The 23,375-nt window shown below is 36.1% G+C and overlaps 2 long non-coding RNA genes across 2 annotated transcripts; both read right to left on the bottom strand.

Annotated features, from left to right (window-relative positions):
• Positions 1–746: 746 nt before the first annotated feature.
• LOC131220604 (uncharacterized) lies at positions 747–1,611 on the bottom strand. Its single transcript, XR_009158719.1, has 3 exons — positions 1,538–1,611; positions 950–1,151; positions 747–813 (listed from the first exon to the last, which is right to left on the bottom strand). It is a non-coding gene; the product is annotated as an uncharacterized LOC131220604 (long non-coding RNA).
• A 17,325-nt stretch (positions 1,612–18,936) lies between these two features.
• LOC131220603 (uncharacterized) lies at positions 18,937–21,261 on the bottom strand. The gene is made up of 3 exons (XR_009158718.1): positions 20,772–21,261; positions 19,483–19,563; positions 18,937–19,132 (listed from the first exon to the last, which is right to left on the bottom strand). It is a non-coding gene; the product is annotated as an uncharacterized LOC131220603 (long non-coding RNA).
• Between the last annotated feature and the right edge of the window lie 2,114 nt (positions 21,262–23,375).

Below are 23,375 nucleotides of genomic sequence, written 5' to 3'. Positions count from 1 at the left end.
AAAAAAAAAAAACTATTTAAACATATGGAAGCCAACTGCTTAGCTATATGGTTGAACCGCTCCCAAATTGGGCGGTGCATTCATCAGAGGGATGACGAAAATATACAGTAGTTAAAAGGGGCAAACGGGAGGTTAACCACGTTTGGGGAAGGGCAGATGGCACAACTTCTTAGCCATATGGTCGAACCGCTCCCAACTTCTTTTGCACTTCCGTTCTATTCCAAGAATTAAATCCAGGACACTCCTTTGCTGTTGGTCTTTTAGATTCACTTGCCTGTGTTTCCTTTTTATTACTATTCTAACCACCCCATGCATTAGACTGATCTGACTGTGTCTAGTGCTTTTTTGCATCTCCCATACTATTACTGTCCCAGCCACCGTGAGCATTAGGGTGATCTGCTTGCATCTGGTGCATCTTTTGCGCATCTCCCACACTATTACCGCCCCAGCCACCCCATGCATTAGATTGATCTGATTGCGCATGGTGCTTCTTTTTCGCATCTCCGATACTAGGTTATCACTGAAATTGTCTTTCAGGTTAAGCTTGATTTCAAGAAGTTTTTCTTGAACTCTATTTTTGGTGGGTTGAATATTATATGTCCATGAGTGGACATGTCCATGGGTGGTCTCTAAACATTTTCATGTTGAAGAAGCTTTAAGAGAAAAAAAATGCAGCATATATTGAGGACAAGTTCATTCATACAATGGCAATGAAATAAAGCATGTGAATCACCTCGAAAAAAGTATCCTTGTATGTGCTACGATTTTCGTTCAGCCATTGCTCCAAATTTATGTGTTCCTTACGAGAAGCAACTGCAACCAGTTTGATGCTGAATGTAAATGGAGTCATGTCCAATTAGTACTGATAGTCTGATTGTAAGATCTATGAGATGACATGTACATGAGTACAAAAAGCAGCAAATGCAGACATGGAAGAGAGTTGTAATACCTGTAAACTGCTTGTGCTGTAACCTTCAACTGTGACAGTGCCACCGTTGACTGTTGTGCCTGCTAGGAAATAACTCGTACTTGATGCATCGCCTTCAACATACGCATTTCCAGGGGACCTGTTTCTACATTTTCTTCATGTTACTCCCTATATATACTGATTCTACGTTTTCTTCATGTTATTCCCTAGAGCATGTCTATCTCTGTGTACAAATAAAACAATCATGTTGATGGTATATATGTAGGAAATTCCTCATATGGCAGAATATATACAATGGTAAGGGTATATACATGTTTAGCTATATACACAACCATATGACTGTGAGCCCCAATACACAGCTCTAAGAGAGTACACAACATATTATGATAATAATTTGAGTTATTTCCTATTTTATAGAGTTTTATCAATATTGTGGGAGATCCTCACCGCTACTAATTACGCCAAGTGCATTCGCACTTTTGCCAATCCACACATGCTAGTTCTAGCAGATCAAAGGCAATGGGAGTTGTCCATAAATTTTGGGTAGCCTAGTTTTGCATAAATCAAGGGAATGACTTGAATATAAAAAGGGATGTGTACACAACTTACCTTCATAGGGAAACTTTCGATTGGTGAGTCGATACATCAGTTTCTTCTTTGGTGATTTGTTTGGGGTTGCAAATTCCTGTAACCCATATCAAATTTCAGGATCTTCGACAAACAATGTAACTACCAATCACCTGCATGTCACTACGCCAAAATTGCGAAAAAAGGATGGTCCAAAACCGTCTCAAATGACCAAAAAGGACGGTCATGGACCGTCGCAAGGGCCGTCAAATTTTGACGTGTCGTATTACTTAAAGGACGGTCGAAAACCGTCATTTTTGTTGACGAAAAAAGGACGGTCATAGACCGTCCTAAAAAAGGACGGTCGTGAACCGTCCTTTATGACCGTCCTAAAAAAGGACGGTCGTGAACCGTCCTTAAAAAGGACGGTCTTGGACAGTCTCTTATGAGCCTTTAAAGGACGGCCATCGACCGTCCTTAAAAAAGATTATTGTAGACCGTCTCTGATGAGCCTTTAAAGGACGGCCATAGACCGTCCTTTTTAAGGACGGCCATAAACCGTCCTTAAAAAGGACTGTCATAGTCCGTCTCTTATGGGCCTTCAAAGGATGGCCACAGACCGTCCTTTAAAAGGACGGTCATGGACCGTCCTTAAAAAGGACTGTCAGTGACCGTCCCTTATAAGAGGGTCAATATACACCTGTTACATCATCATATTCTTCTTGATATCCACCTGTTATATAATATATTTCATAATATTCACATTCACATTCATCTAAACCTAAACTACATTCATCCAAACATAAACTACATCCATCTAAACCCAAACTACGTAAATCCAACATAAATTACATTCATCCAAACACAAGCAATCTTATCCACATTATATTCATCCACACATAAATATATATGAGTTTAACATCATAACTAAAAAAAGAAAAAAAATCAGCAACAATTTTCTTTTTGTGTCTTTCACCTGAAAAAAAAAATATTAAACCAACAAAACATTATAATTTAGAATCATAAAGAATTGCATAAACTTCTTCCAAAAAAGTGAGCACTTTTTAAAAATAAAACTGATCATTAAAATAGGTTCAGGTTTAGGTTTTAAGTTTAGGTTCAGGATTAGGTTTTAGGTTATAGGTTATAAGTTTAGGTTATAGGTTATAGGTTATAGGTTAAGGTTTAGGTTATAGGTTTTGGTTTAGGTTTAGGTTAAGGTTTAGGGTTAGGTTAAGGTTTAGGTTTTAGTTATAGGTTATAGTATATAGGTTATAGCTTTAGGGAATTAAGAATAGGTTAAGGTTAAGGTTTAGGTTTAGGAAATCGGGTCCGAGTTCGGGATCGGGTTTAGGTTTGGGTTATCAAGTTTAAGTTTAAGTTTAGGTTAGGGAGTTGAAATTATGATTAGGTGTAGGTTTAGGTTCAAGGATTTGAAAATACATTTCGATTTTAGGTTTAGGTTTAGGTTTTAGGCTTATGTTTAGGCTATAAGTGCAGGTAATAGGTTTAGGTTTATGTTAGGTTATAGGTTAACGTTTAAGTTTAGGAAATTGAGTTCGGGTTCGGGATCGGGTTTAGGTTTGGATTAGGGAGTTGAGATTAGGATTAGGTGTAGGTTTAGGTTTAGGGATTTGAGAATACATTTAGGTTTAGGTTTAGGTTTAGGTTTAGCTTATAAGCAATAGGTTTTAAGTTTAGGTTTAAGTTATAGGTTACAGGTTTAGGTATAGCTTTAGGCTTAGGTTTAGGTTACAAGATAAAAGTTTAGGGAATTGAGAATAGGTTAAGGTTTAGGTTTAGGAAATCGGGTTCGGGTTCGAGATCGGGTTTAGGTTTGGGTTTTCAAGTTTAGGTTTAGGTTAGGGAGTTGAGATTAGGATTAGGTGTAGGTTTAGGTTTAGGGATTCAAGAATACATTTAGGTTTTAGGTTTAGGTTAAGGTTTAGGTTTAGGTTTAGGAAATTGAGAATAGGTTAAGGTTTAGGTTTAGGAAATCGGGTTCGGGTTCGGGATCGGGTTTAGGTTTTGGTTTTCAAGTTTAGGTTTAGGTTTAGGTTAGGGAGTTAAGATTAGGATTAGGTGTAGATTTAGGTTTAGAGATTTGAGAATACATTAAGGTTTAGATTTACGAAATCGGGTTCGGGTTCGGGATCGGGTTTAGGTTTGAGTTTTCAAGTTTAGGTTTAGGTTTAGGTTAGGGAGTTGAGATTAGGATTAGGTGTAAGTTTAGGTTTAGGGATTTAAGAATACACTTAGGTTATAGGTTTATGTTTAGGTTATAGGTTATAGGTTTAGGTTAAGGTATAGGTTTAGGTTTCGGTTTAGGTTATAAGCAATGGGTTTAGGGAATTGAGAATAGGTTAAGGTTTAGGTTGAGGAAATCGGGTTCGGGTTCGGGATAGGGTTTAGGTTTGAGTTTTCAAGTTTAGGTTTAGGTTTAGGTTAGGGAGTTGAGATTAGGATTAGGTGTAGGTTTAGGTTTAGGGATTTGAGAATATATTTAGGTTTTAGGTTTATATTTAGGTTATAGGTTACAGGTTTAGGTTAAGGTTTAGGTTTAGATTAAGGTTTAGATTTAGGTTTAAGGATTTGAGAATACATTTAGGTTTTGGGTTTAGGTTTAGGTTATAGGTTACAGGTTTAGGTTTAGGTTTAGGTTTATGCTATAGGTTATAGGTTTAGGTTACGGTTTAGGTTTAAGTTTAGGTTATAAGCTATAGGTTTAGGGAATTGAGAATAGGTTAAGGTTTAGGTTTAGGAAATCAGGATCAGGTTCGGGTTCGGGTTTATGTTTGAGTTTTCAAGTTTAGGTTTAGGTTTAGGTTAGGGAGTTGAGATTAGGATTAGGTGTCGGTTTAGGTTTAGGGATTTGAGAATACATTTAGGTTTTAGGTTTATATTTAGGTTATAAATTATAGGTTTAGGTTAAGGTATAAGTTTAGGTTTCGGTTTATGTTATAAGCAATTGCTTTAAGGAATTGAGAATAGGTTAAGGTTTAGGTTTAGGAAATCGGGTTTGGGTTCGGGATCGGGTTTAGGTTTTGGTTTTCAAGTTTAGGTTTAAGTTTAGGTTAGGGAGTTGAGATTAGGATTAGGTGTAGGTTTAGGTTTAGAAATTTGAGAATACATTTAGGTTTTAGGTTTATGTTTAGGTTATATGTTATAGGTTTAGGTTAAGGCTATAGGTTATAGGTTTAGGTTAGGGTTTAGGTTTAGGTTTAAGGATTTAAGAATACATTTAGGTTTTAGGTTTAGGTTTAGGTTTAGGTTATAGGTTACAGGTTTAGGTTTAGGTTTATGTTATAGGTTATAGGTTTAGGTTAAGGTTTAGGTTAAGGTTTAGTTTAAGTTTAGGTTATAAGCTATAGTTTAGAGAATTGAGAATAGGTTAAGGTTTAGGTTTAGGAAATCGAGTTCGGGTTCGGGATTGGGTTTAGGTTTGAGTTTTCAAGTTTAGGTTTAGGTTTAGGTTAGGGAGTCGAGATTAGGATTAGGTGTATGTTTAGGTTTAGGGATTTGAGAATACATTTAGGTTTTAGGTTATGTTTAGGTTATAGGTTATAGGTTTAGGTTAAGGTATAAGTTTAGCTTTCGGTTTAGGTTATAAGCAATTGGTTTAGGGAATTGAGAATAGGTTAAGGTTTAGGTTTACGAAATCGGGTTCGGATTTGGGATCGGGTTTAGGTTTTGGTTTTCAAGTTTAGGTTTAGGTTTTGGTTTTCAAGTTTAGGTTTAGGTTTAGGTGAGGGAGTTGAGATTAAGATTAGGTATAGGTTTAGGTTTAGGGATTTGAGAATACATTTAGGTTTTAGGTTTAGGTTAAGGCTATAGGTTACAGGTTTAGGTTAAGGCTATAGGTTATAGGTTTAGGTTAAGGTTTAGGTTAAGGTTTAGATTTAGGTTTAAGGATTTGAGAATACATTTAGGTTTTAAGTTTATGTTCAGGTTATAGGTTATAGGTTATAGGTTTAGGTTAAGGTATAGGTTTTGGTTTCGGTTTAGGTTATAAGCAATAGGTTTAGGGAATTGAGAATAGGTTAAGGTTTAGGTTTAGGAAATCGGGTTTGGGTTCAGGATCGGGTTTAGGTTTGGGTTATCAAGTTCAGGTTTAGGTTTAAGTTAGGGAGTTTAGATTAGGATTAGGTGTAGGTTTAGGTTTAGGGATTTGAGAATACACTAGGTTTTAAGTTTAGGTTTAGGTTATAGGTTATAGGTTTAGGTTTAGGTTTGGTTTTGGTTTTGATTTAGGTTATATATTATAGGTTTAGATTAAGGTTTAGGGAAAGGTGATTTTGATTTAGATTATAGGTTATAGGTTTAGGTTAAGGTATAAGTTTAGCTTTCGGTTTAGGTTATAAGCAATTAGTTTAGGGAATTGAGAATAGGTTAAGGTTTAGGTTTAGGAAATAGGGTTCGGGTTCGGGATTGGGTTTAGGTTTTGGTTTTCAAGTTTAGGTTTAGGTTTAGGTGAGGGAGTTGATATTAGGATTAGGTGTAGGTTTAGGTTTAGGGATTTGAGAATACATTTAGGTTTTAGGTTTAGGTTAAGGCTATAGGTTACAGGTTTAGGTTAAGGCTATAGGTTATAGGTTTAGGTTAAGGTTTAGGTTCAGGTTTAGATTTAGGTTTAAGGATTTGAGAATACATTTAGGTTTTAGGTTTATGTTTAGGTTATAGGTTATAGGTTTAGGTTTAGGTTTAGGTTTAGGTTAATGTATATGTTTTGGTTTCGGTTTAGGTTATAAGCTATAGGTTTAGAGAATTGAGAATAGGTTAAGGTTTAGGTTTAGGAAATCGGGTTCGGGTTCAAGATCGGGTTTAGCTTTGGGTTATCAAGTTTAGGTTTAGGTTTAGGTTAGGGAGTTTAGATTAGGATTAGGTGTAGGTTTAGGTTTGAGAATTTGAGAATACATTAGGTTTTAGGTTTAGATTTAGGTTAAGGTATAAGTTTAGCTTTCGGTTTAGGTTATAAGCAATTGGTTTAGGGAATTGAGAATAGGTTAAGGTTTAGGTTTATGAAATCGGGTTCGGGTTCGGGATCGGGTTTAGGTTTTGGTTTTCAAGTTTAGGTTTAGGTTTAGGTGAGGGAGTTGATATTAGGATTAGGTGTAGGTTTAGGTTTAGGGATTTGAGAATACATTTAGGTTTTAGGTTTATGTTAAGGCTATAGGTTACAGGTTTAGGTTAAGGCTATAGGTTATAGGTCTAGGTTAAGGTTTAGGTTCAGGTTCAGATTTAGGTTTAATGATTTGAGAATACATTTAGGTTTTAGGTTTATGTTTAGGCTATAGGTTATAGGTTTAGGTTTAGGTTTAGGTTTAGGTATAGGTTTTGGTTTCGGTTTAGGTTATAAGCAATAGGTTTAGGGAATTGAGAATAGGTTAAGGTTTAGGTTTAGGAAATCGGGTTTGGGTTCAGGATCGGGTTTAGGTTTGGGTTATCAAGTTTAGGTTTAGGTTTAGGTTAGGGAGTTTAGATTAGGATTAGGTGTAGGTTTAGGTTTGGGGATTTGGGAATACATTAGGTTTTAGGTTTAGGTTTAGGTTTAGGTTTGGTTTTGGTTTTGATTTAAGTTATAGGTTATAGGTTTAGGTTTAGGTTTAGGGAAACGTGGTTTTGATTTAGGTTATAGGTTATAGGTTTAGGTTAAGGTATAAGTTTAGCTTTCGGTTTAGGTTATAAGCAATTGGTTTAGGGAATTGAGAATAGGTTAAGGTTTAGGTTTAGGAAATCGGGTTCGGGTTCGGGATCGGGTTTAGGTTTTGGTTTTCAAGTTTAGGTTTAGGTTTAGGTGAGGGAGTTGAGATTAGGATTAGGTGTAGGTTTAGGTTTAGGGATTTGAGAATACATTTAGGTTTTAGGTTTAGGTTAAGGCTATAGGTTACAGGTTTAGGTTAAGGCTATAGGTTATAGGTCTAGGTTAAGGTTTAGGTTTAGGTTTAGGTTTAGGTTAAGGTTGAGGTTTAGGTTATAGGTTAAGGTTTTAGGTCATAGGTTTTGGTTTAGGTTAAGGGTATGGTCCCTACAAATACAGATATAAACACGGCCATCCGACACAAATTGCTAGGCCCTTCCAATGCTGTCCATAAAAAATGGACAGCTTCATCATGGTCATAATAGCGGTTCCCTCTTTCCAGCGAACCCCGCTCTTCCGGATAGCTCCGACGCACATCCAGGTCTGCTCCATCAATTTCGCGTTTATACATAAACATGGCTGTCCAAATGGCCCAAGCCACTCCAATCTTGTCCATAGAAAATGGACACTTCATCATGGTCATAACGGTTCCCACCTTCCATGGACCCCGCTTAACATCCGGATAGATCCGACGCACATCCGGTCTGCTCGATCAATTTGTATTAAATACATAAACATGGCTCATCCAAATGGCCAAGCCACTCTAATGTTGAGTAAGAAATGGGACTTCATCATGGTCATAACAGCGGTTCCCACCTTCTAGGGACCCCCGCTAAACATCCGGATAGCTCCGACGCACATCCGGGTCTACTCCATCAATTTCAAGCTAATACATTTAAAAACAACATAATTATATCTAAAAGCATCTGGATACCTGGAGAAGGCCTCCCATATTCGTATTGTTGGTTACTCATCCCTTTGCCTATAAGCCACAATCGACCAACACTTTCTATTGCTACCTGTACTCTGAAACCAACACAAATATAACTGGGAAACAATATAAGGAATAAGAAAAAATCAAGAAAACATTTACTAAATAAAGATTTTTCAATTTATCAGTAAGGTTCAATTTATTAGTCAGATACATCCAGCTAGACCAAATACTGCTTCTTTTTTTCTAGATTGAAACAGGGTAGATAGTTGATGATCTTTTCATATATAACCAATGTGACATATGGAGAGATGGACTCACAATTATGCCATGTGCCTCACTCAGACATCTCCTAACAAATTTTCTTTCTAATACAACAAAAAAGCTCATCACTTGTCCATCCTCTATTCATGAAACAAAATGAAGGTTCTTCTTGAAACAATGCTGGGTTTCAAAATCAATTTGAAAACGCTATATATAAGCGTGTTTTGCATAAATGATAAAAGCCATATATATAAGATCTTGATGTAGAGTGATAAAGCAATTGATGGTGTCAAAAATTGCCCAGTCCACATTAAATGAACATGTACACTGATGAGTTTGGTGACTGTTTTATACCAAAATCTACCCAATGCCTCTAAAAAGCAAAGAGATCTCAGGTCCATTTAGACATTTGACTGAACATTCGATAATTCCAGGGGTCTGAGGAAATGAGATCCTCTTTCCCATTCTTTTCAGTATTGTGGTGGAAGGTTGTATTGTAAACAATGCTATGACTGGTCATGTTCGATCCATTTCTGCTGTCCTATCAGTTGCCTCAATGGATAGGTACCTCCTTTTTCTTTTTCTTTTTGAGAAATGAAATTTTCATTGCCGATTAGAAAAAAGAAAAGAAGAAGAAGAAGAAGAAGAGCTAACTCAAGATTCTACAGTTTGATTCAGCAGTTCTTCATGGGGACAAAAAACAGCTCAAATCTCCTTGCTTGCAACAAAATCCAATCATATCAGGGAAAACATGAATAACCAACAAGAAAAATAGCGTATTAAGAGAAGCACAGTTCATTTTTTAACCAAAATCAATCAAGATATTAACACAAGTGAAACCAATCAGCAAAATTTGTACTCATTTCCTTAACCAAGGCAATAGAATGAGCAAGGAACGAGTATACAACAGCAGAAAATCAATATCATTTGCAAATCCTCATTTCCTACAACAAAATCCTTGGAAACAGTGGTAAAGAAAAAGCAATGTAGGAAGTACATGCTAATGTGGCATGCTACATCAGCTGATTGCATCACTGGTCCAATGGGCCTTGTTTTTCTCTTTGCACCCAATAAGATTTTATATGTATTTTTATTTCGTTCTTAAGGGATGAATAACAAAACAAACATTGTACAGTTCTCAAAATGTCTGATTGGTTAAGACCTAGTACACTAAATCTGTGTATGCTTCTTGTTACAGTGTTTTGCAGATTGCATTGAAACAATGTCGTGAAACTCACTGCCACTTCTGCTTCAATGAATTTCCATCAAATAGTATACCCTGTTCGTCATGTATGATTTCAATGTATTGCTCCCAGCATTGCCAAGAACAGGCAGGAGGAATACAATCTTGGAATAGTCAGCTCAAAGATACTATGCATGAGCACATATCAGACAAATCTGTTGAAAAGTTACAGGCATCCAAACAGGCCCTTAGTTGCATTCTGCTTCAACTGATCAAAAGCACCAGCTCTAATTTTTGGGATAAAGCCCTAAAATGATTTGTAAAAATGGATGAATGGCATGGATAAAATATATACATCATGGTGGGGCCATAGATCATGGTGGTGCTGCAGACGAAATCGGATTGCATACTGAGTTACTCAGTATGCTCTTATTGTACTGAGTAAACTCAGTAGGGCCCACCTTAATCCCTAAATCCCCATATCCCAAAATCCCTAAGGGCCCGTTTGGCCGGTCGGATTGGAAGGGATTGGATGGTATTGGAAAGGATTGGAAGTTAAATCCCGGGATTGGCCTGGCGTGCCAAACAGAGTCGTGATCTAATCCCAATCCCATGGGTCTTAAGACAATCCACTGACAAAACCATTATTACCTTTAAATCCCATCCAATCCACCCTAATCCGTTCAAATTTGCCAGGGACGTGTTTGGCTCCAGGGATTGGAAGGGATGGGAAGGTTTAATCCCGGGATTGGCCGGGCGTGCCAAACAGACTGGATATAGCAATCCCATGGATCTCAAGACAATCCACTGACAACACCATCATTACCTAGAAATCCATGCCATCCACCCTAATACCATTTAATCCCTTCTAATCCACCCGGCCAAACGGGCCCTAAATCCCCAATCCCCAAATCCCTAAATCCCCAAATCCCTAAATCACCAAATCGTTTCAAACGGTCTTGAGATTGAGAGAGAGAGAGAGAGAGATACCTCATGTGGATGTACGAGAGAGAGAGCACAGAGAGAGACAGAAACAGATAGAGGGCGCGGTGGAGAGCGGACCGAGAGAGAGAGGGTGCGGTGGAGAGCGGACCGAGAGAGAGAGAGAGGATGCGCGTGAGTGAGAGAGGGCGGCGAGGAAGGGAGGGCGGCGAGGGAGAGAGAGAGAGAGAGAGCCCTCGCCGAGGGAGGGCAGGGGTGAGAGAGAGAGAGAGAGAGAGAGAGAGAGAGAGAGAGAGAGAGAGAGAAGATGGAAGGTACTTGGGCGTGCGCCCAATTTTGGGCGAGATTCGACGGTGCTCTGTGGGCCCCACCATGATGTATGATTTTCATCCATGCCGTCCATCCATTTTTACAAATCATATTAGGCTATATGCTGAAAATTAAAGGGAAATAAATCTCAGGTGGTCCACACCACATGAGAACAATAGTGATTGGATATCCACCATTAAAATCCTCCTAAGGCCCACTGTACTGTTTATTTGACATCAAATCTGTTGATTTGGTCATCCAGGACCAGATGAAGGGAAAAAACAAAAATAAGCTTGATCCAAAACTTTTATGCCTATTGATCATATTTTTAATGGTCGACGCTCATTTAACACGTTTCCTGTAATGTGGTCCACTTGAGATTTGCATATATCTCATATTTGGTCTCATGATGTAAAATTATCTGTAAAAATATATGGACAGCATGGATGAAACACATACATCGTGGTGGGAGCCATAGAGCACTGAACACTAGTCATTGGTTAGTGTCAGGGGAGTAGTCAATCCGTTCTCAAGCGTACAGAGTAAATCCTATGGGGGCCACCATAATTTATTTATTTTATCCACTCCATCTATCCATTTTAACATATAATTTTATTACATAAGTTCAAAAATGAAGCCTATAAAAATTCGAAGTGGACCACATCATAGGAAATAGTATAAACTGAACATCTACCATTAAAATAATTTGTAAGGCCACCGAAGTTTTGGATCAAGTTGATACTTTAGTTTTCCCTTCATCCATGTATTTGTGATCTATTGAACAGGTTGGATGACAAATAAAAATCATTGTAGGCCATAGGAAGATTTCAACGGTGGAAATCATTATTCCTAATGTGTTCCTGTGGTATGGTCCATTATGTCCACGTCATCCATCTGAGAGAGAGAGAGAGAGTGAGAGAGGACAGAGAGTGAGTCTCTCTTATGAGCAATCATGGGTCACATGGTCTGTGCTCTGTGGGCCCCACCATGATGTATGTGCATGTTTCATCCTTGTCATCCATCTATTTTTCATTTTATTTTATGGTATGAGACAAAAAATGAGGTATATCCCAATCTCAATTGGACCACATTATAAGAAACAGTGTTGAATGAGCGTCGACCATTAAAAACCTTTTGGGGGCCATATAAAGTTATGGATTAATCTGATATTTTTTTTCCCTTCATCTTGGCCTGTATGACCTAATCAACAGATAGGATGTCAAATAAAAGGTACAGTGGGCCTTAGGAGGGTTTTAATGGTGGATATCCAATCACTATTGTTTTCATGTGGTGTGGTCCACCTGAGATTTATATCCCTTTCATTTTTAGTATTTTGCCCTAATATGATTTGTAAAAATGGATGGACAGCATGGATGAAACACATACATCATGGTGGGACCCATAGAGCACCGACCAACATCCAAAAACAGTTACTCGCCTCGAACATATTTCGTATGAGAAAGATATTGGGCAAACAAGATTGATTAACAATTTGAGTGAATTTTGATTTAAACATCTGAAGTTATTTACTTTTCATGTTTGGATTGATCAGATTGTCCAAAAACAATTAAAGGTTGTTCATAATATCAAAAATATATAAATGAATAGAAAACACAAACATCAGCTTGATCCAAAACTTCTATAGCCACCAAGAAATTTTAAATGGTAGAGGTTCAATCACACTATTTCCTATGGTGTGGTCCACTTGAGCTTTGGATATGCTTCCTGTTTGTTCTTTAGACCTCAAATTATCTGTTAACATGGATGAATGGAGTGGATAAAATAAATAAATAACGGTGAACCCCACAGAGTTTACTTTGATAAAGGTAACGAGTAATTCACTTAAATGTAGTGGAGAAAGGTTTCCTTAAAAAATTCATAATCATATATTGGGCCTGCCTAAATGTGATTCACATATCCAACCCACTCATTATGTGTGTCCCACTTGGATGAGGGGTCAGACCAAGTTTCAACCGCATCCAAAACTCATGTGGGCCCCACCAAGTGCTTTTATATTTTTTAGGATGTCTTCACATAGTTTTAAATGGTATGGCCCACTCGAGTTTCGTTTACCGATGATTTTTGAGATATCTCATAACTATAAATGGGACACATCAAATCCATGATGTTGATGTTCGACACACATCATGATGAGGCCCACAAAACTTACTAACATCAATTCTTAGGTTCTCACAAGGTCAGTTATAAGTTGGGTCACAATTTTAACCAGAATATTTGGCCCATTTCACATGTCTAGTTCATTCACTCTATTTTACTAATTAATTCTCAATTTGACTAGTTACTCGCCTCAATCAGGCTACATATATATGAGAAAGATATTGGGCATACAAGATTAACCAACAATTTCAGTGAAATTTGATTTAAACATCTGAAGTTATTTACTCTTCAATTTGAACTGATTTGATTGTCCAAAAACGATTAAAGGTTCAATTAGTGGATGTGCCTAATAATTTAGTAATTTTATTTTTCACAAATAAATTTAACATTTTTTTTTCAAAATGTATATATTTTTTCTCTTTTAACTAAATATCATTTTTATTATAAATAAATTTAACATTTTTTTTTTTACAAAATTTAGTTTTCTTTTTTTAAAAAATATATATTTTTTTACAATTTGTCAATTTTTTCACAAATTTGTTTAATTTTTTAAAATTTATTTTTCAAAATATCATTTTTTAAATCTCACTTTTGTTATAACTTTTTAATTTTTCTTGTCAAAATACAAAATCTAATTGGTAGACTTGGTATGATTTGATGGATGTCAGTCGTCTTTTTTTTTTTCTTTTTCTTTTTAGATTCCATTTGGCTTAAACTATATTCCAATTCCTTTTTAATTAACAAACATCTTAAATTATATCTAAGCTGTGCATGTTTACATCTCATTGCTTTGGAGACGAGTTAATAGCCGAAAAATGATAACATGAGAATGGCCTATACTAATGTATGCATTTGGTACCAATTCTTAATGTTGGCAACACCTGGCATACCTGTACCTCTCCAAAGGTCACACTGATTGAATGATCTTAATTGTCTGAAATTACCGTTGGATTAATTTGGACCATTTTCTTTTTGACTATCCTGAAGAACATTGACTTGTACTATTCTTTTTAAACATCTATATGCTTCAATCTCCTTTGGTCTGCACTTGTGTTGAAGGGCACATCTATTATGTTGGGTAGAACACTTATTTTAATATCACAATGATTGGATAATCTCAACCATCTGATATTACCGTTGAATTTAGACCATTTTCTTTTTTACCAAGGTATTGAGGAACTTTGATTTGCACTCCTCTTTCTTAAACGTGTATATTTTTTTTAACCTCGAGTTAACACTCTTCTTCTTCTTCTTTTTCTTTTTTCTTTTCACGTTTACATGTTTTTAATCCCACCTTGTGTATTGTAGGCCACATCCATTTAATTTGGTATAGATCCTTTTTTTTATTCAATTTTTCTTGTCAAAATACAAAATCTAGTTTTCTTTTTTAAAATATATATTTTTTTACATTTTTTCAATTTTTTCACAATTTTGTTTAATTTCTTTTTTTTTTTTCAAAATATCATTTTTTTAATCTTACTTTTGTTATATAACTTTTTAATTTTTGTTGTCAAAATACAAAATCTAGTTTTCTTTTTTAAAAAATATATATATTTTTTTACAATTTGTCAATTTTTTCACAATTTCGTTTAATTTTTTAAATTTTCTTTTTCAAAATATCATTTTTTTATCGAAATCTTGTTATATAACTTTTTAATTTTTCTTTTCAAAATACAAAATCTAGTTTTCTTTTTTAATATATATATATATATATATAATTTACAATTTTGTTTAATTTTTTAAATTTTCTTTTTCAAAATATCATTTTTCTCAATATCACTTTTGTTATATAACTTTTTAATTTTTCTTGTCAAAATACAAAATCTAATTTTCATTTTTATTATCACAATTTTGTTTAATTTTTAAAATTTTCTTTTCAAAATATCATTTTTTAAATATCTTGTCAAAATACAAAATCTAGTTTTCTTTTTAATTTTCAATTTGTTCACAATTTTGTTTAATTTTAAAAAAATATCATTTTTAAATATCACTTTTGTTATACAACTTTTTAAATTTTCTTTTCAAAATACAAAATCTAGTTTTCTTTTTAAAAAAATATATTTTTTGCAATTTGACAATTTTTTTACAATTTTGTTTAATTTTTAAAATTTTCTTTTTCAAAATATCATTTTCTTATCGAAATTTTTTTTTCAAAATTATCAACTTTATTAAAAGTTCTTAATTTTTATTTCAAAATCTAAATTTTTTTCTTAAACATTGTTAGTTATTTTTCTAAGCTTTTTAACTTTTTTTTTTTTCGAAATTCATAATTTTTTTTTTATTTTTAATGTTTGAGTTGAGCATTAGTCTAATGTAGACAGTCTTTGACAGTCTCAAATAACCACAATAAGACGGCTAAGGACCGTCTCTAATAGAGACGGTCATTGACAGTCTCAAATAGGGACTGCTAAGGTCCGTCCCTAATGCAGGTTATTTTTGCCTCCCTTGCAGAAGTAGTAAAAGACGGCCGTTGACCGTCTATAATTGAGACGGTCCATGACAGTCTCAAATTACTAAGACAAGACGGTTAATGACCGTCTCTAATAGAGACGGTCCTTGACAGTCTCAAACAGAGACAGCTAAGAACCGTCCCTAATACAGACTATTTTTAGCAGTCCTAAATTACAGGAAAAGACGGCCAACGACCGTCTCTAATTGAGACGGTCCTTGACAGTCTCAAATTACCAGTAAGAGACGGCCAATGACCGTCTCTAATAGGGACGGTCTTTGACCGTCTCAAATTCCAGCATATAAGACGGTCAGGGACCGTCTCTTATTCCAGACGGTCAATGGCCGTCTTTTATCTACAGTTAATGATCGTTTTCGACCGTCTCAAATGATTTGTGGATGTTCAAATTTTCAAGACAATAATAAGGACGGTCAAGGGCCGTCTAAAAGTTTAGAGACGGTTTACGGCCGTCTCTAAAGTGTCTTTAAACCAAGCAATTTTAGAGACGGTCCAGAACCGTCTCTAAATCCGTCATTTTTTTCCATTTTTCACGTAGTGTGTATGCCGCATACACAATTTCTAAGTAATCTAGGTGCCTACGTAACCTCCATTGCACACTGCCAGTATCAAAGTTTTTAGTCTTTAGAAAAATAAAGGGGCAAAAGTAAAAAAAAAAAAGAGAGAGGATCCCCAAATATCCAACCCTGTTTAGACGCAAAACAGGCATGAAAAGATTGGAAGATCCCAGTCATTCCAATCTCTGGCCTTTTCCTTGAAAATGTAGGCCGTTGTTGTTTCTTCTTCCCAATCAATTAGGATTGTCATATCAGTGAGATTTTTTGGAAATTCCCAATTCCAAAATGGGCCATCAGATCAATAGTCTAGATCACTACACCACGGGCATGCCCCACGTATAAAAACATATTCTCAGGTCTAAGGGCCATAGACACTTCTGTCTAACCTGAAAGCATTTGGCTGAAAACCGATCCAACAAACGTCCTTGGTTTTGCTGTAAATATATATAAGCCATCATTAGTGACAAGTTCTCAATCAGGTAGCTACACATTCCATAGAATTTCAAGTTTATAGGCTATGACAGATTCATTTACAAACACTGATGCAGAGATTGGTGCCATGTCCTTTTCTTTTCTTTTCTTTTTTGTTTTTTGCCATTTTTGGTTTCATGAAAAACGGAACCCAGATTTAGATAGCAATGAACTTAGCACAACATTATTCATGCAGTGCTCATACCAGGATCATGATATGATGATACCAATGCCTTGAGAATGTTACTAATATTCGTGGCAATAATTACATAAAAGAAAAAAGAAAAAGGAAAAACACTCATTCCATCTATATGTATATGTGTGTCATCATCATAGCTTTGTCTCAGCTATTTCGGGTTAGCTTCTCAAGAATGCTGAGCTGCCCATCTGACACCAACCGTCCAAATTTACCTGGGCTTGGGACTTGTTAGTGTGTCACAAAGAACACACACATGAACACACACAAACAGAGGGAGGGAGGGAGGGAGGGAGGGAGAGAGAGAGAGAGAGAGAGAGAGAGAGAGAGATGACTCTTACGGGAGTTCAAATCTAGCATTTGCATGATCATGAATGCGATATTTACACCAGCCACAACAAATGGATACTCCCAAGTAGCTCGCTTTCCACCGTGCTTGAAAGAAAATGCATTTTTGTGTTATCATTCATTGTAAACATGGACCACCTTTACAAATAAACAAGAAAGAAATACAATCAATGTAGATCAATATATGGAGTTTACACGAGGAAACATATATGTAGCAGAGTATCACAACTTTCATATATGAGTATCCATGTTACATGCAATTGAAAACAACTATTTAATCTTAAGTATAATGTGTGTGAAGATTGAACAGAGAGAGCACACATCTAGTTCAGTAGGAAGTTGGCAAGTGCCACAAGCAACTAATATCACCTGTTGATGCTTCTAGGTGGTCTCACACGCTACATGGGTCAAGATCAAGCAATTATCCACTCTTCATTAAAGTCCTAGGTAGGAGAACTCGGGGGGGATTTCAAGAGCTTTTACAATGATATTCACATGGACAGAAGCTGCAACATTCTTCTCTCCCCTTTGCTCGACAGCCTCCTCTGCTTGGAAATTTTTAGGTATATGGGACGAAGGATTTTGAGGCATATGACACCAATAGACACTGAAAATATCTGTAGTAAGGAATTAAATAGGAGGATATATGAGCATAAAAGAACATCAAGACCCTCGGTGGAGCTGTAATGACACCAGCCCTGCATCATGTGGACGTAAGTTTTCAATTGGTGGTCAATGAGACCAAATAAAGGTAGGCCTCAAATAAAGGAGCACATACACATGTAAGTTGGCAATGAGCACACGTGGTCCATGTGAGTTTTGGATCGGCCTGACTTTTGGACTCATGTACAAGCTCCCAGCATGAGGGGCTGCACCTGATGCATGATTTGGTTGCAACATGCTCATCACAGTGGGCACCACAGCTCGACTGTATTGTAATTCATAAGTCACCACATAGTCAACTACATTGAATTGATCATTCCAATATTTATGAACACATGCATGCACACAGACACTTGCATGTGTATTGTTTATGTATGTTTATGTATATATCGGGAAAACTAGACCTGAAACCCATGCATAAAGAGTGATAGAGATATGACGATAAAAGGGATATCTGCAAAACTTGCTTCAAGGTAGCAAACATCCCCGTATCTAACATTATGAGATGGTGTAACCTCCTAAACTCAAAGGCAGCTTGTGTTATCTCTCAATAACCTCCTAAACTCAATGCACAAACAATTCTATGGTGTAACAGATACTGAAATTCTAGAAACGCTTCTGCCACTTTCTGAGGAAATACGATGAACACACAAAGAACACACACATGAACACACACACACAGAGGGAGGGAGGGAGAGAGAAAGAGAGAGAGAGAGATGACTCTTACAGGAGTTCAAATCTAGCATTTGCATGATCATGAATGTGATATTTACACCAGCCACAACAAATGGATACTCCCAAGTAGTTCGCTTTCCACCGTGCTTGTTCAATAGCCTCTGAAAAGATATCATTCATTGTACAAAAGAAACAAGCATTTGTTCAGAAAGATAACTAAGACAGTACAAAAGAAACAAGCATTTGTTCAGACAGAAAGATAAATATTTTTTAAACTTAACAACATTTTTTAAGATTGGCAATGGAATGATTAAGTTGATTACCCCATCAGATGTAGAAATGATAGAATGCAGATTTAGTGTGGAGTCTGCACTTTCTATTTTAACAGTTACGTGTATATCTGCACCACAGCCCGCAAAAACCATATCTGCACCACAATGACATGTATATTTCTTATTGTCATCTCTCAAAATTCTCCATCCACTAAAACAAAATCCTCAAACATTCCATGAAAATTGAAGATAGAATGGGAAAATGAAAACACTAAACCTTAAGCACCAACTCCTTGAGATCACAGGATGTTGCCTGGTTAACCATGATTTCTCTCAATTTTCTGCAAATCTGTCTGATTTGTCTTGACTGGGCATAATAGGTTCACTTAACCTGGTTAGGGCGCCTCTTGGTGAATCCAATGCAAAGCATTCTCAGGGTGTAGTTGTCTATCGTCTTCACATGTACATGCACCTCGATCAAGGTTTGCCACTTACAGACCAGCGATCTTAATTTGTCGGTTGTAAAATCCTGTAGGACTGATCCTCATCAGCCTGAAGGTCAGCCAAGGAACACTCAAACACTCGGTGTTTGAGACCTTCATACTGCAAGTTACAGACATTAAAATAAATGTGAGGCTTGTGACTTTAAATAGACATTAAAAATACTGTAATAATGTCTTCATACTGCACTTCTAGCAGCAAATATTCAGCATACAATTTGCTCCTTAGATTTCCTCCATTAGAAACTCATTTTCTAACTATTAAATAGTATCATTTTCATTACGGCCAAGCGCGTCAACACATTTAATAAGCTATCCTTCATATTCCAGTAATTCGTAAATAATATGAAATTACTATGCTCCATACTCAGAAAATGCTCCAGCTCCCTTAGATCACTATAAGTTACTGTGCTCCTAGTATAACCAAAGAAAAAGATCCAAATACAACTTCACCTTGAACTGCAGGGCACTGTTGATAGCATCACTTATCAGCTCCCAGTTTGGACCCATATCATGCATGAGGACAACAAGTGCCTGAAATAAGAAATTTTAGTTAGGGAGTTCTCCATTGTCCTTACAATTAGATTTCATATTTATTCTATTTACATGGGTTTCAATTTCTCAAAATCATTAAAATGACCAAACAGAATTTTCAAAAACAGAGTGTCTCCATAAACAAAACTTTTATTTCCTTTTTTCCTCGGCTTGAATCACATTACAACAGTTCATATGTTGCAGTTTCCTTGTCGTCATTAAAAAAACTAGTGGTTTTTAAAAGAAGGGGTTTGTAACAAACTTGAAAAATCATACAGTCATAGAAAAGTAAAAGTTTTCTTTTTATTGTTTTCATAACAGATCTTTGGATATAAATACAAAATACAATATTGACATTAGTAGTAGTGAGGAAATAAAATATACTAAGATTTAGTCTTAAATAAACAATAAAAATAAAAAAGTGGGGTTTCCTAGTCACATGGACCTTTGCCTATCTGTGAAAAATTCCAGAGCTTGTCTATTTTAATTTGCCACTGAATCAGAAAAGCAGCTAATATCATCATTTAAAATTCAGAGACTACTGACCTGTAGATGTAGAGAAAAGCTTTCGGCACCATTCCAGCAATTGACCCACACATGTACGGTCCAAATTTCATGTTTGTTACCACTATGGCATAGTTGAAAATTGTGTAGGGAAATGGTGACACTCGGAAGAGTGCCACCACTTGAAACTGATGGAACCAGCTTCCTTCTCTAGCCAGCCTAATTACATTCGCTTTCTAGGGCCATCTATTCAACCATCTTTGGAAATGCAATTGCAACAGGAAGAAAATAAGAGAGGAAATTAGTAACAAATGACAATCACTGTTCAAACTAGATTAATGTTGCAGTTGAAAAGCAAAGAGGCCTCACATGAATATGGTCACTAAAAAGTAACCCAATTAAATATGGCAATGTCATACCAATGGTAGTCCCGACCATGATGATCACAAATCCAAGACCATACCCAAAAATCATTCCTGCCAACCACATGGAGGGTCCAGAAGGAAGAAAGATCACTCTACTTTCCATTCTCCTATGCTATACATTCTCCAACCCATGCACTGCAGATCTGTGAGCAAATGAGATCAACAGATTTTCTCATCACCAGGTGATCCTATTGACATCATAATCCACTGAATGTAAAATCATCAGATACAACATGAATGAACTTATAGGCCAATGATCCTTTTAAGTTCCATGCATACCTCTGAGAATTGTAAGGCCATACGCCAACATATGCGAGCAAATCTGCCAGCCTGCAAGCAAAAATAAACTCAAAAATTATAAAAGCTTCAAAAAATGAAAAAAAAATGATAAAACTCACTTTGAAGCCCTTCTCCCTCCTCCTTTACCCAGGCTTGGGACCAGTAATGCAAGGAGTTACATTGGCAGAGTTAAAAAAGGGCTTAAGCTCCATTTGGTTTGAGATAAATTTACATTCATAAACACCAATGTGATGACCAAATGGAGCCTAAGACTATAAATATATTCAAATATATAGTGCAAAATTCACGCAGACTATAAATATCGATGAACTATAGAGTATCAAAAAAAAAAGAAGCCAAACATCATATAGAGTAACTACTTAAGCCAAAAACAACATCATGTAAGCCCCAACCAAAACCCACTTAAGCCAAATTACTACATGTTCAATTATATAGTACTATATTTGTTCAAATTATAGGAATCTCATTGATTGCTTGCCCCATTGCACAAGTGATCCGGACCGGCCTTTACAAATGTAGATGCGAATCTATCTTCTTTCCACAAAGGAGCATCAGGGTGTATAATCTCAGAAAGGATAACAACAAAAGCTCCCTTTACTAATGGCTCACAATGGACAATTGCATTTGGACTAACTTCATGTAATTGACCACGGGCAACAACACCACGTAAGCCCCAACCAAGCAACTCGCATTTCTTACCGATATATATCGTATCCGGCTATATGTACACATATAAAATGGCGTTAGTATTGTTAGCATTTATAATATAATTGTAAGCTTATTACATTAGTGAAATTATAATTGCATACCGATGATCCTTGAGTAGATTTAGCCACTGGTGGTGATGGGAGGTTTTGATCAGACTGTGCCTCTTAATGCATACCCACCCAGGACTTTATATCAACTAATGATTTCTTTACCTCTAATATCTCATGCGCTGGGCCTTCTTTTTCTTTTGCCATATTATGTAGCTTTGAACGGGTAGGGGTTGACTTCTTCAGTCCTGTTTTGCTTATTGAGCAACCCAGACCACTCATTCGTCCTCTACTATCAGAACCAACCAACTGTAAAACATTGCAAATCAAGTTATTAGGAAATTCATAATTACTGTGAAACTCAAGTAATTTTAAAACTTTATTAGTACCTGTGTAAGGGCATCGTCAACGCTGGTCATCTTAGAAGCAAGATTGCTATTATAAAGCTCATCTAGTTTTTGCTGTGACAAAATTAATACAAATGAACATAAAATAATTTAAAGTTATATAATGACATTTCATAATGGTATTAGTTAGTGGTAAGAGAGGTGCACTTACAACAAGGTCAGGATACTGGACGACGTCCTTGCTTGTATAGGCTCTTAAGCAGACATCACCTCTACCTATCTCGGCATCAGAGGTAAGATTCCTCTCCATTGCCTTTGGCACATAACATATCGTTCAAATACACATCATTAATAGAGTTAATTAGATCAAAATTATAATTAATTTTAAACTATAATACCTATCTTTATATACATACCATCTGATGGTGAGTAACAACCATGCTGCGCCTCCCAAGACACGCAGGTCCTTTTAGCTTTGCCCGATTGACTTTATTCCTTACACTTACTCTGTTGAATTACTCAATGTTGTGTTGATCCACAAAGATCCTCCAATCCTCCATAGGGACACCTAAGGGGGGGGGGGGGGCAGGACTATCTCTAACAACTATAAGATCGTTGTTTTTTATATATTGCTTAGTCAACCTTTTCTTATAATTTCTCCATGTTTCATTGATGCGTTGTGTTATGTACCAAACACCTGCATCCCAACTTTGACCCTCAAACTCATAAAACAGTGACAATGTTTCTATGACCTTTTAAATGTGTGCACAAGGCACCTAGCGAAAGTCCTCGTATATGATCGGAATATGAGCACGGGCTAGGACACCGATATGCGATGCAAAGTCTTTGTGATTGGGATTGTCCTCATTCGGTTACCCGAATTCATTTGTCTTAAAGAATTTTTTCCTATCAGGTTGCACATGCAGAGAAGCACCCTTAGTAGGGCCTCTCTTTCTAGATGAAGAAGAAGCTGGCACATCTACACAAAAAAGAATAATAATTATATATAAACATCGTTGATTACTACCAATATATAAGAAAAATGAAATCTACATATCTAATTAATAAGAACTATCTTATTAACTTTGGGGTTGCTCGCATTTGCACCCAATGCCTCTGGCTGTGAGTCCATGTGTTTATTTATATGATAATAGAAAACAAAAATCCTAATGGTTAAGAAAAAATTTAGATAACAGATAAAGCACAAACAATTCACTATATTATCCATACCTTCATTATATTTTCTTCGATATATATCATTTTATTACATGGATTAAAAATATAAAGAATTCAATAGATTCTCCTTGATCGCTTTCTTTTCTTTGTTTTCTCAACTACAACACTGACTTCTTCAGGTTCATTGAATATCAACTCATCGGCATTTGCTAAGGTGGTGAGATCAGGTCCTGCATCGGCATCAGTTACAACCTTCAATCGTTCTGATAGAAGGCAGGTCTCCTCTTTGACAAAAATCATTTTTT

This window comes from Magnolia sinica, chromosome 12, assembly GCF_029962835.1.
Source record: "Magnolia sinica isolate HGM2019 chromosome 12, MsV1, whole genome shotgun sequence".
In the NCBI taxonomy this organism is placed as follows: Eukaryota; Viridiplantae; Streptophyta; class Magnoliopsida; order Magnoliales; family Magnoliaceae; genus Magnolia; species Magnolia sinica.
This window is presented reverse-complemented; position numbering and strand designations above follow the sequence as displayed.